Source organism: Ambystoma mexicanum, chromosome 13 (genome assembly GCF_040938575.1).
Source record: "Ambystoma mexicanum isolate Mex_15411 chromosome 13, UKY_AmexF1_1, whole genome shotgun sequence".
Lineage (NCBI taxonomy): Eukaryota > Metazoa > Chordata > Amphibia > Caudata > Ambystomatidae > Ambystoma > Ambystoma mexicanum.
In genome coordinates this window covers 632,543,053-632,554,543 of record NC_090938.1, presented here as the reverse complement: position 1 = coordinate 632,554,543, position 11,491 = coordinate 632,543,053, and positions in this window count along the sequence as shown.

Sequence of the window (11,491 nt, the reverse complement as noted above, 5' to 3'; positions counted from 1 at the left end):
TATGCAGGTGAACCTGTCTATTTTGTTTGCGGTAGTGTGGCATTTCCATGGTTGCCTAGGGATTGGCAAGGAACTTGCTATTTAGGGATCCTATTACCTGGGGTATTTATTGCCAGTACTGCAGAAATCTCGAAGACTCGTCCACGGCAAGATGTGAAGGGGGATACCCCAGCACAAACTCTAGGGGACATAATGAAATCCTTTGTGCCATTTATTGGGCAAATTATGAATTCAGAAGATATCAGGGGACTAGCGAGAGTACTGGAGAGAACCATCAACCGGACAACTGACATATTCTATAATATGACGTTAGAACAGAAAGCGATAAGATTAGTAGCTCAACAGAACCGGATGGCATTAGATGTCATTTTGGCTGAGCGTGGAGGAGTATGTAAATTAGTGGGGTCCAGACTCCTCTCCAACGATCTTTAGGGCGATCCAAAATGTACATGTTCTTAGTTCGGAAGTGCATATTCCTGAGGGAAACTGGGAACTTAGTGCATGGTTTTGGGACCTCCTACGGTCGTGGGGATGGAAGTTGTTTTCGGCCCTGTTGATTATCTTGGGTAGTTTACTGTTCCTTTGTTGTTGTATACAGTGTCTCCCTGGTATATGTTCGGTATTAGGGGGATGTTGCGCGCAAGCAACAAGTGTATTGGGACATAAAACATACGCCCCAGGTAAGGTTTCCAAGGAGTACGTGTTTAAAGAAACTCTAGTGTCTGATCTAATGGCAATAGATATGTCTGATAATGATTCAGGGTGTATAGATGTTGAAATGTGGAGTTAGTCGTAAAGTGATCGAAGGTAGTTTAGCACTTGGCATAGGCCAAAAGGAGGGTTTGTCGAAACTGATATAATATTGTTTCGTCTTCATTGTATATGTTGGCCTATGCCCAGTCGCTTTGCGAAGAAATCCGTATTGCAAGGTTGTGATCTTAAGTTAATCAAGCCTTCATTTTAGGTTAGACCGCCATTTTGGTTTATCGTGCAAATTCACGCTGTGGCCTAAAATGGCCGACCTGTGTCCTCTTGTTTTCACTTTAACCTCTTCAACCTCTGTAGGCGAGTTAATGTCCAACCTGCCTGCAGGCTATATGTTAGGGTCATGTAGACCTTGTCCTTTCTTGACCTAGGGATCAGGGTATTACTTGAATCGGCGATGTTAACCTACAAGTATACAAGAACAATAATGCTATTTAAACATTGTACGCGAAACATCTGTTTGACCTGCATTAAAGCAAATGTGTAAAGCGTGTAAAGTCAAATTCAGAGAATAATAGTACTTGTTAGTAAATGTATTAAGAAGTGAGCCACATGCACGAGATATGTAAATTAGGAATGAACCTGGCGCGAACCCTAGCCCCGTACATGATTAACTTGTAAGAGGCTAGGCATCGTTACGAAGAAACTGTATAAATATGCTGATGTCCAGCTAGCAATTCCTGTTCACTGCTCACATTGAACCTGCTGGTGGTCCCTGTGATGTACTGATGGCCAAATAGCTATTTGTGTACATTGTTTTGTAAACTGTTCAGTGTTGCAATAAAGATTCTGGTAATCTTTACAAGCCCGTGTTGGTGTATTTCTCTTTGCCTGGTGTAAAAGCCTTGATATTGTATTTTCTGATTCCACAGGCCAAGTTGGTTCTCCCGGGCAACCTGGAAAAGATTTATGAAACCGAGGAGCATTTCCGTAGGATTTCATCTCGTTGCTCAATGGATATTTGTTGGCCCCGTTGCACATCCATGATTCCAGTAGTGACCTTGGGAATCATTTGTTCAGGTAGTGATAGATCCGAGTTCGCTGAGACTGCAACCGTGGCTATCTCTTCCTTCCACTCCTTGAGTAAATTGATGTGGTGGTTATGCTGCTTGTTCTTACGATCGAGTTGATTGACCATGTAGTTCACCAGTCCCAATACCTTGGTGATAACATATGGGCCTCTCCAGGGGGGCGTGGCCTAAGCTCATTCTGTGAGGCTGCGTTCGTTCAGAGCTCCTGCCGAGATCCTTGCAAGATATGACGTTAACTTGATAAAAAGCTGGCTTGAGCGGAAGACACACACTGGAGGACACTGCAACTGATTCCCCGACCCCCAGGCGAAACAAATCTGTAAAGAGGGGAACGGAGGCTGTGGAAGATGATGCAAAGTGGGGGGGCCCCTGTGGAACCAAGATAGCAGATGCAACCATGTCACGGCGGTGAGGGGGAGGAACGGCCAGGGCAGGCAACAACGCAAGTCGGCGTTGAGCGCTCCAATTCAACGAACCTACAGTGGCAGTAAGCGGGATGAAACGAGGAAGCAGAGAAACCTAGCACTGCAGCTGCCTGACCGCCTCCAATGCTGGAGCAAATCGGACACAAGAAGCGCAACAACAAAGGCGGCGGCGCGGAGAACAGCAGCAATGGCCCGAGGATGCATACTGGGCCACCAGAGGCCTGGCGAGCGAAGCCGGCAGCACAAAACAACAGAAGGCCCAGTCAGGCTGTAGGACCACGTAAACAAGCCATCAAAGACCACGGCACAAAACCATGGGCAGCAGGCACCCCAGGGAGAAGACTGCCAAAGGGGCCAAGGAGACTAGCGCAGGCTTGGAGAATAACATGCCGGCCTGGAAGCACCTAACCAGTGGAGAGGGGCCTCCGTCCACGACCAGCAGAAAGTAGGCTGTGACACCCAATGAAGCGGGGGCACACGTTTACGAAGCTGCACTGAATCGGCCAGGGAGTGTGGAACCAGGTCACAACACCAGGGAGAAGACAATCCTAACATGGCCCCCAAGTAGGCAGCAAAAGCAGGGCCAGGCCCAAGACCTAGTGGGGCACTGGCGCAACGTGGACAGAAAGTCATACCAAAGTGGTGTCGGACGGTCAAAACAGTAGGCACAAACTGCAACTGGGATTCCACCCCCATGGCACAGCTCACGCAGGGGAAGCACTGGGCACAATAGCAACGCTGCTTTGGCAAAAGTGAGGGAAACCACAACCGACTAAACCGTGTTGAACACAATATAATCCATGCCCGGAGTCGAGGCAGGCACGAATAGCATCATCAGTGAAACGCTGTGGCACTAAACAACAGAGCCGAATCCCCACAAACTGCGGATGGCACACAGATCTATAAGCCTACAAACACATAACTATGAAACTGAGTGGCAAACAGCTGAATTGATCTGAGGGACCCCCCCACGAGAGGGACAGCAACATATAATCAGCAGAGAGCGCGCCAAACAGACTATAATCACTACACACCCAGGCACTGTCGAAGACATGCCCTCCACTAAAAATAGAAAGGACTCAACGATCATGGACTCCTTCAACACTCAACACTGCTAAACCAAAGGGCAACCACAAACCGCCCCAGAGGTACAGGCCGAGAAATCAGATAAGGACTCCACCACTAAACATGACCAAGTGCTTGAAGCAGTTGCAGCCCTAAGATCCTTCATAGATACAAAAATTGAGGAGGTCAAATCGGATGTACAACTGATGAGGCAAAATGTGAGAAACCTCACGGAAAGAGTCACGACGGCCAAAACAGTGTTAAGAGAGACGACAGAAACCACCAGTGATCTGGGGAAGAGGCTGACGGAGCTAGAAAGGAGGAATGCGACGCTGGATGCCCGGGTGCCCGGCTCAACAACATACGCATACTGGGAATCCCGGAAGGGATGGAAGGGTCCAACCAAACGGATTTTGTCGAAAATATGAAACTGCAGGAAATTGGGGCAGGGGCGCTGTCACAGGGGTTTGTAGTGGAGAGGGCCCACAGAACCTTGCAGAAAAAACCACCACCGGGCTCACCCCACGCCCCATGATAGCAAAAATATTAAATTTTTGTGACAGAGAGACGATCTTGAAATTTTCCAGAGAAGGTAGGGGTGATCTGCCGAGACAACGCCAACATAGCCATATACCCGGACTATACCCCGACGGTGCAGAGGGCAAGTAACTAATTTGTCCCAATTAAGATGACACTCAGGAAATTGAATCTCAAGTACATGCTGATGTACCCGTCTCGGCTTCAGGTACTCTACAAAGGACGGGCAGTTTCCCTAGAAACGTCAGCAGCGGCCAACATGTGGTTGGAACACAATAACTTGGATGATGGCAAAGAGGCGGTGACATGAGAAATAGCAGGCTCAAAAGATGAAAGGGGGAGAGAAGAATACACTAACAGAAGACCTTACGGATGTGTGATAAGAAACAAAAAGAGTACTATGTGCTGTTATACGGCAGGAGCGAGATATACACCCCCAATGGGGCGAATGGACACACCCTACGAACTGTTTGGCATCGGCCAGTTGCTGACACATCACGGCCCGCACGCCGTGGCCTGGATGGGTCAGGCAGATGCAGGGGCGCTCGAGCGCCACGGGCGAAATGTGGCTGCTGAGCGCAGTTATCTAGTTTTGGTTTGGCGTTTGTTATGTTTTGAATCTTACACGAGGTGAGATATGTACCAAGAGTGCGCGTAATTGCATTTGTGTGATTGGAAGGGTGCGGGTGCGGCTCGGGGTATGGAGCACTTGGGTATGCTTAAATTGGGAATCTGGGGGCAGATGGGGCAAGGCAGCTGGATTGGATCTATACATGGCTATGGCCAACGAAATTAAGGTGTTAACATGGAATGTTCGGGGCCTGGGAAGATACATGCGCAGAAACCGGGTGAAATCCTTTCTTAGCAGGAAGAGGGTGGCCATCTCACTACTATAGGAGACCCACCTAACACTACACACTATGGCTACGGTCACAGAGCACCGGGACGGACAATGCTATGGTGCTCCTTACTCAAAGTATGCTCGGGGGGTGCTCATTTGAATTGGTCCAACGGTCCCCTTTAAATTATTGAGCTGGGAGGCAGATCCAGAAGGCTGGTACCTGATAGTAAGGGGTTATGTTGAGCAGGTGGAAGCTTGCATAGTAAACTCGTACTCCCCCAATCATGGGATCCCGAAACACCTAGACACACTAGGCGCTAAACTAACACAATACCGAGAACGTTTCTTTATATGGGGAGGCGACCTCAACTGTGAGAGAGACTGGGAGCTGGATAGGTCAAAACCAGCAGTAACCAGAAATGAGGCAGCAACGGGGGCATTAAATGCATTGTTAGATGCTTTGGACCTGGCAGACCTGTAGAGGGAACTGCACCCTACAGACAGGGGTTACTCATACTTCTCCTCTCCACACACTCTGCACACTCGTATTAATTACTTGTTTGTCACCAAAAACTGTCAAACACACATAGAATCAGCACAGTATTTAGGCAGGTCAGTATCAGACCACTCAAATAGAGAAGAGAGTGGGCACCACAAAATATCAAAAATATTCCAAATATTCAAGTCAATATCGAGATTGAATGTTCAAAAAATACATAAATTACACACAATTTAGAAGGAGCTGGATGCGACAAGTCTGGAGACACCCGGACTCAAAATTGCAACAAAAGCTATAGACCAAGTAACAGTACTGGGTCACACAGCCGGTCTCATTTGGGCCCAGCCTGGGCATATAATTCTTTAAAGTTCAAAGCAGTATGTTCTAGTATCCAAAATGCATGATATAATGTTTGTCGAAAAATAAAGAGATGAATCTGTTTGGTAGTTTGTATCAAAATAATGGTTTATCCAGAGAAATTCAAAAATAAGGCTGTCACTAATGAATCCTTAGTGAGGGAGCAATTGCCACAATCCATACGTAATTCAGACTAAATATGCCAATGCATTTCGGAAATGATTTCCTTCTTCAGGGCAAGTCTGGCAATTTAAGCAATTATACAGATATATAACATAATGCATTCACATCATGATAATCAAGCACACATACATGGAAAAAGTAAGGGTGCAACATACCAATCAGTGGTTTCAGAGTTGATAAATATAAAAGACAAAAACAAGTAAGTACAATAAGTGGTTTGAAATATAAATCAGTGAAACAAAGAGGATATGGAATTTGGGTTTACCTTATAGATGTGGCCAATGGTGCAAAACAAACATTCAGCATTCATATCCATAGGTTTCAAACCGGGGAAACCTATGGATGAGTGCGACTCATACCGCCCACTGGCAATGTTGAACTATGATGTCAAGATCTTGACAATATTAGCTAAACGCCTGAGCGGGATAATAGGGGGCCTAATTCACAGTGCTCAAAATGGCTTTATCCCGGGGTGTAGCACTGCGCTGAACCTACGCAGACTGCAGCACATCCTTGCGCAAAAGGCGGAATCCCTAGAAGAATATGCCATACTCTCACTAGACGCAACAAAGGCGTTCGATTCAATATACTGGGAGTGGCTGGTGACAACATTAAAAGAATTCGGATTTGGGGATGGATTCATTAAATGGGTACGAATACTGTACACAAACCCAATAGCTAGTGTAAAAACTGGGAGGCTGGTGTCAACGATCTGGGACATAAGAAAGGGGGACAAGACAGGGCTGTCCGTTGTATGGGTGTAATTATAGGTGGGACAGGGGGTTTTGTCCCCCCCAACTATTGTGGCATGGCTTTTTATCCCCCCCATCTTTTGGCAGGGGACTGGGGGCGTCGCAATCATCAATAATGTAATGTGGCAGCGGAAGCCTGGCTGGGTTATCCAGCCAGGCTTGCTCTGTCTCATTACATAAGTGATGATTGCAGGTGGCCACAGTGAAGCATGTTCGGGGCCAATGACCTGCACAACGCAGTCCGTCACCCTGGCTGGCCCAGCATCATGCTGTCAGCACTGCATCACTTCTGCATGGTAGAGCCTCTGAGCGTCGCTTTCTGGCTTTGCGCGTGTGCGACAAAGACAGGAACTAGGAAGCCCATTGAGCTTCCTGGTTTCTGTCTGTTGATGCGTGTGTGCGAGGTTGGCTAGCTAAGTACTAACTTGAGATGCAGCCCGTCATTCAAAAGGACAGCAGAGGCAAGTTTTCTATTTCTTTTTTAAATTGTGTTTGTATGTGTGTTGGGGAGCTGCGGGCCCCAGATAACCCAAGTGAGGTGTCACATTTGGACAATGTGTGAACCGAGTTCAAACTTGGGGTCATTTGAACACAGGTCAGGTGGCAGTGCACATTGGATAGCAGGTTTGTCAAGAGCCAACACTTGTAGTGATTAGTACACTGCACCCATCTGGATAAACAGTGTACACTAGCTAACACCTGTTTTTTAAAATACCGCTCGAACATGACAGTTTGTACTGAGCTCATAGATGGAATCCTCTGTGCATAGTTCACACCTGGGGTAGATTGCACATAGCTCCCCTCTTGGAATAGTGTACACAGTGTGTAAACCACTTGCAACTACGATAGTCTGTACAGAGCTTGCAAGCGGGATAGTATCAAGACTTTTCACAGCCGGGACCATATCCTTTTGCAAAGTATGTACGCCACACTCCAGTGCTTTAAATGAGGGGAAAAGAAGAATGCAGGCAGGGGTGGGGCCAGCCGCAAACTTTTGAGGGTGCTGGATGGCAGTTTTAAAAGCTGGTAATGAGTGAACCTATTGCGCTGTTGATCCCCACCCCGAGCCCAGGAGGCTGAATAGATATTACACCTTCCTTTGACCAATTGAATGCATCTTTCACCCACACTCACCAGGGGCATACCAGGATTGTGTAACAAGTGGGGCCTCGAGCTAATGTCGTAGGGCTCACGCTAAGGTGAGCCCGAAGAGGGAACTGGGCTTGTTCTGCTCCCAGCCGAATCCATAGGAGCTACTGAGCATAGCGAGAGAGAGCGAACCAACTAAGGTGGGTCCAGAGGGGTTCTCCACCGAGAAAAATGTTTCAACAGGGGATTAAAATGGTGAATTTTACAGTACACTTTCTGTGATAGATTAGGTAAAAAGTCAGACAGTTTACAATCCGTTTTGTAGGGTGAGACATAAAAAAGTCGATTAGAGGCCAAGTCATCATAAATGCACAGTAGCATTTTCAGACACATTTTCATAATGCCTTTGCCCACTGTATGCCAGTACTATGCATGTGTAAAAAAACATTTTCAAACTGATTGTGCCCAAACATGTCCCTTCTGCTGCACCTATATATGCCAGAATGCCCACATTAGAAAATACTCATGTTTGCTTTGCCCATGATGCCAATAATAATATTATAACGAAACATTGTCATGCTGGCCTGGCTCTGCCAATATAGGGCACATCCTCACGTAAGAACATGCTACTGTTGGCTTTGCCTTAATGCTGGTTAAAAAGAACCATGTCACTGTAAATAAGCATGTCCCTGCTGGCTAGCTGGTACAAGAGCTCAGCGGGTTGAGCACTCACTGCTATAACCTGAGTACAACCTGCAGTTCACAAATTCAAATCCTAAATCCAATGTAGCCCTTTATCCTTCTGAGGTTGAAAAATGAGTACCAACTTTGATTGGGTGATACTTTTATATAAATATATTTTCTGTTCAGTTCTTTGGCGAAAGCGATATAAAAATAAAAAATCATTATTATTAGTTGCATGTGCCCCCTGACGTCTGTAAAAAAACGTTAATGCGACTTTTAGAGACTGCAGGAGTCGCCAGGAGTGGGGCGAACTTTGTGGGTGCATGCTTGTAGAGGTTAACATATTCTAATGACACTATTCTGGTCAGCTTAAATTAAACGATGAAAGGTGTTGACTCTCTGTGTCAGAACACACACTTAAGAACTGCTGTGAAAATGAGCTGTCTTCTGTCTCTCATTCCCTGCTCACTCCATTGACGTGAAAGTACCAAGTCATCCATCATGATTTCAACTGCCTAAATATGTATGCATACAAATTAAGGTGCTAGCAATGAAATGTGTTAAATTATTTCTAATTGCCAGGCCTTTGTTAAAAGTGCAACCACTCCAAGCACTGTTTATTGTCAGGTCATGTACTGCCATGGCTCTGTAGTTCAACCAGGTCCTGTTAACACAGCCCAGAATTTCAGGGATGGGGGGATAAAGCCTGGTATGCTCAATGGCCGTTGCAACACTGTTTTCATGTGTTATTGTGTATGTACATATTGTGTGTGCACACAGTGCATGTCAATGGAGGTGCTGGGTGCATGTATGTGTGAGTGACTGTGTGCAAGCATATGTGGGTTGACTTTTGGGTCTGAATGATAAATAATGCATTCTTTGTATGTTCTGAGTGGAATGTTTGTGGGTGTAATGTGTCACTGGGTGAATGGCATGTCCGGCTGAAGATGTGTGGAGGCCCATTTTCAACATGATGGTTAGGGGCCCCCTGATTAGAGTGAAAACAGTCTGAGGCACCCGACGGGTGCATACATTACAATGGCGAAAAAGATAAGGTTAATAGCCGACAGTTATCACGAGGCGGTCAGCCAGCAGGGATCTTAAACTCTAAATACCCAGTGAAGAGCTCTAAAACCTTATTTGTCATCAAGTGGCTGATGTGGAGGAACCAGTGTTAAAAGGCAGTGAGGTGATAACACTTCTGTGTATGCCGTGGTAGGTAAGAGAAAACGCAGATTGTTGTGCAAGCGCTACAAAATGTACATTTTAAGCCCCAGAATGAACATAGAGAAAAATTAATATATTTCAGTGTTACAAGACTACTGACTGGCAACATGGGAGCATGTGCTGGTGGCACCTCTGAGGCCCAATGCCTCTTTCATTTGAAAAAGTTGAAAGGCCCTGATGCCGTCCATAGTGAACGGGTATGAATTTTGTGTGTGTATGTATGTATAAGTCTGCGCGAGAGGCGCTTGATAGGCATGGCATTTGTTTATGGCCATCGAGAGGGGAAATATTACATGGCTTGATTGTCCTTTTTGGGGCAGCCATTCTAGCCCTTACTTTGACATTACTTTATTCTGGGCATCTTTCTAAAGCAAGCATGGTATGTGTTATTAATTGGTTAGACTGGGCATTTTAAGGCAGCCAATCTAGCCATTTCTTACAGTGTCAGTGGCTGTCATGAGATTTATTACTGGCATCATAATCAGTCAGCAACTCTTGCGGGTGCATGCAGTTCTCAGCCTTGAGGGTCTGGGTTGGAAGTACATCAATACAGTGAATTCTAAAAACCCACTCTGGCATTATAAGTTTCAGAAGAATGGTGTGTCTTTAGAATTGAATTGTAAAGATACACCACCAGTCTTATGAAAGTTATAACAGAGCATCGGCAAGGGACTCTTGTGGTGTAATAGTTTAGTGTTATCTCTCGGAGCCACCATCCGCCGATCCTCCACCCCACCCATTTTCATCAGTTGTCATGTCCCCCAATCATTTTCAGCAAAGTTACTCCAATGGTCCATTGTCCCTAATGCTATATGTACTGGGCCTGGAACCAATAGCAATATACCTTAGGAAACAGTACCTGGATGCTTGGCATCTGGGTTGGAGGAGTAGGACACCTGATATCGCTCTATGCAGATGACGTGTTACTATCTGTGAGAAACCCACACTTAAACGTTCCAGTGATCCTAGATATACTCAATAATTATGCTAAAGTGTCAGGGATCAGTTTCAGCAGAACCAAATCTTGCATATTCCCGATAGTTGGGCTACGGGGGAGGAGTGTCAGCGAATTACCAGCGGTGGGGCTCGGTTGGGAGTTGGACTCATTTAAATATCTAGGGGTAAACATAAAACATACGCCAGAACAGATACATGAGCACAACACGGCGAAAGTCGTAAAGGGTCTGAAGAAATCTATGACATTTTGGTCCAGGCTACCACTGTCATTGTTAGGTAGGGTGGCCATTACCAAAATGATTATCCTGCCGAGACTTTTTTATTATTTCAACAACGTGCACTGCTATGTTAAGGCGTCCTTTTTCCGATCTTTGGAAGTGATGCCACCGAGAATTCTTGTGGGGAACTGCCCGCCACAAACTCTCGCTCACAACATTATACCTACCATATGACAAGGGGGGGGGGGTAAAATTGCCAAACCTCGAAAACTATTATCTGGCGGCCCAACTCAGTAATGTAATCAAGTGGCTGGCTGACGAGTCCACCTCAGAAACATATCTATTGCAACACTTGGTGGCCCCCATTAAGCTAAGAGAAATACTGTGGGTGACACAGGGGGGACAGGAAAACACCCCTTTGGTGGTGACACTGGGAAGGAAAGTTTGGCGGAGAGTGCAAACTCTGCTAAAACTTGTAAACCCCTATTCGCCAGAGGTGCCAATAGCAGTGGACATATGCAAAGACAGCGTAGATATGGCGAGAAGATAGGAGGAATGGGGTATATACACATGGGGAGATGTGTACGAGGACAGAGTCTTCAGGGAGTTTGACTCAATGCAAGGAAAAGATGGGGTGTCGGGCGGGCAGTTTCTTTGGTACCAAAGGATACAGAGGATGGCTAGGGAAAAGTGGGAGGGTTGGCCGGAGGAACCACAGACGGAACCGCTGCTGACCTTGATGTATAACTTGAATGATGGCTGGCGGCCGGTATCCAGAATATACAGCATGCTAATAGACGCGCCCAACCCTAAGGGAATAGTGCTGAAAGGCCAATGGTAGGCAGATTTGGGCACAGATAT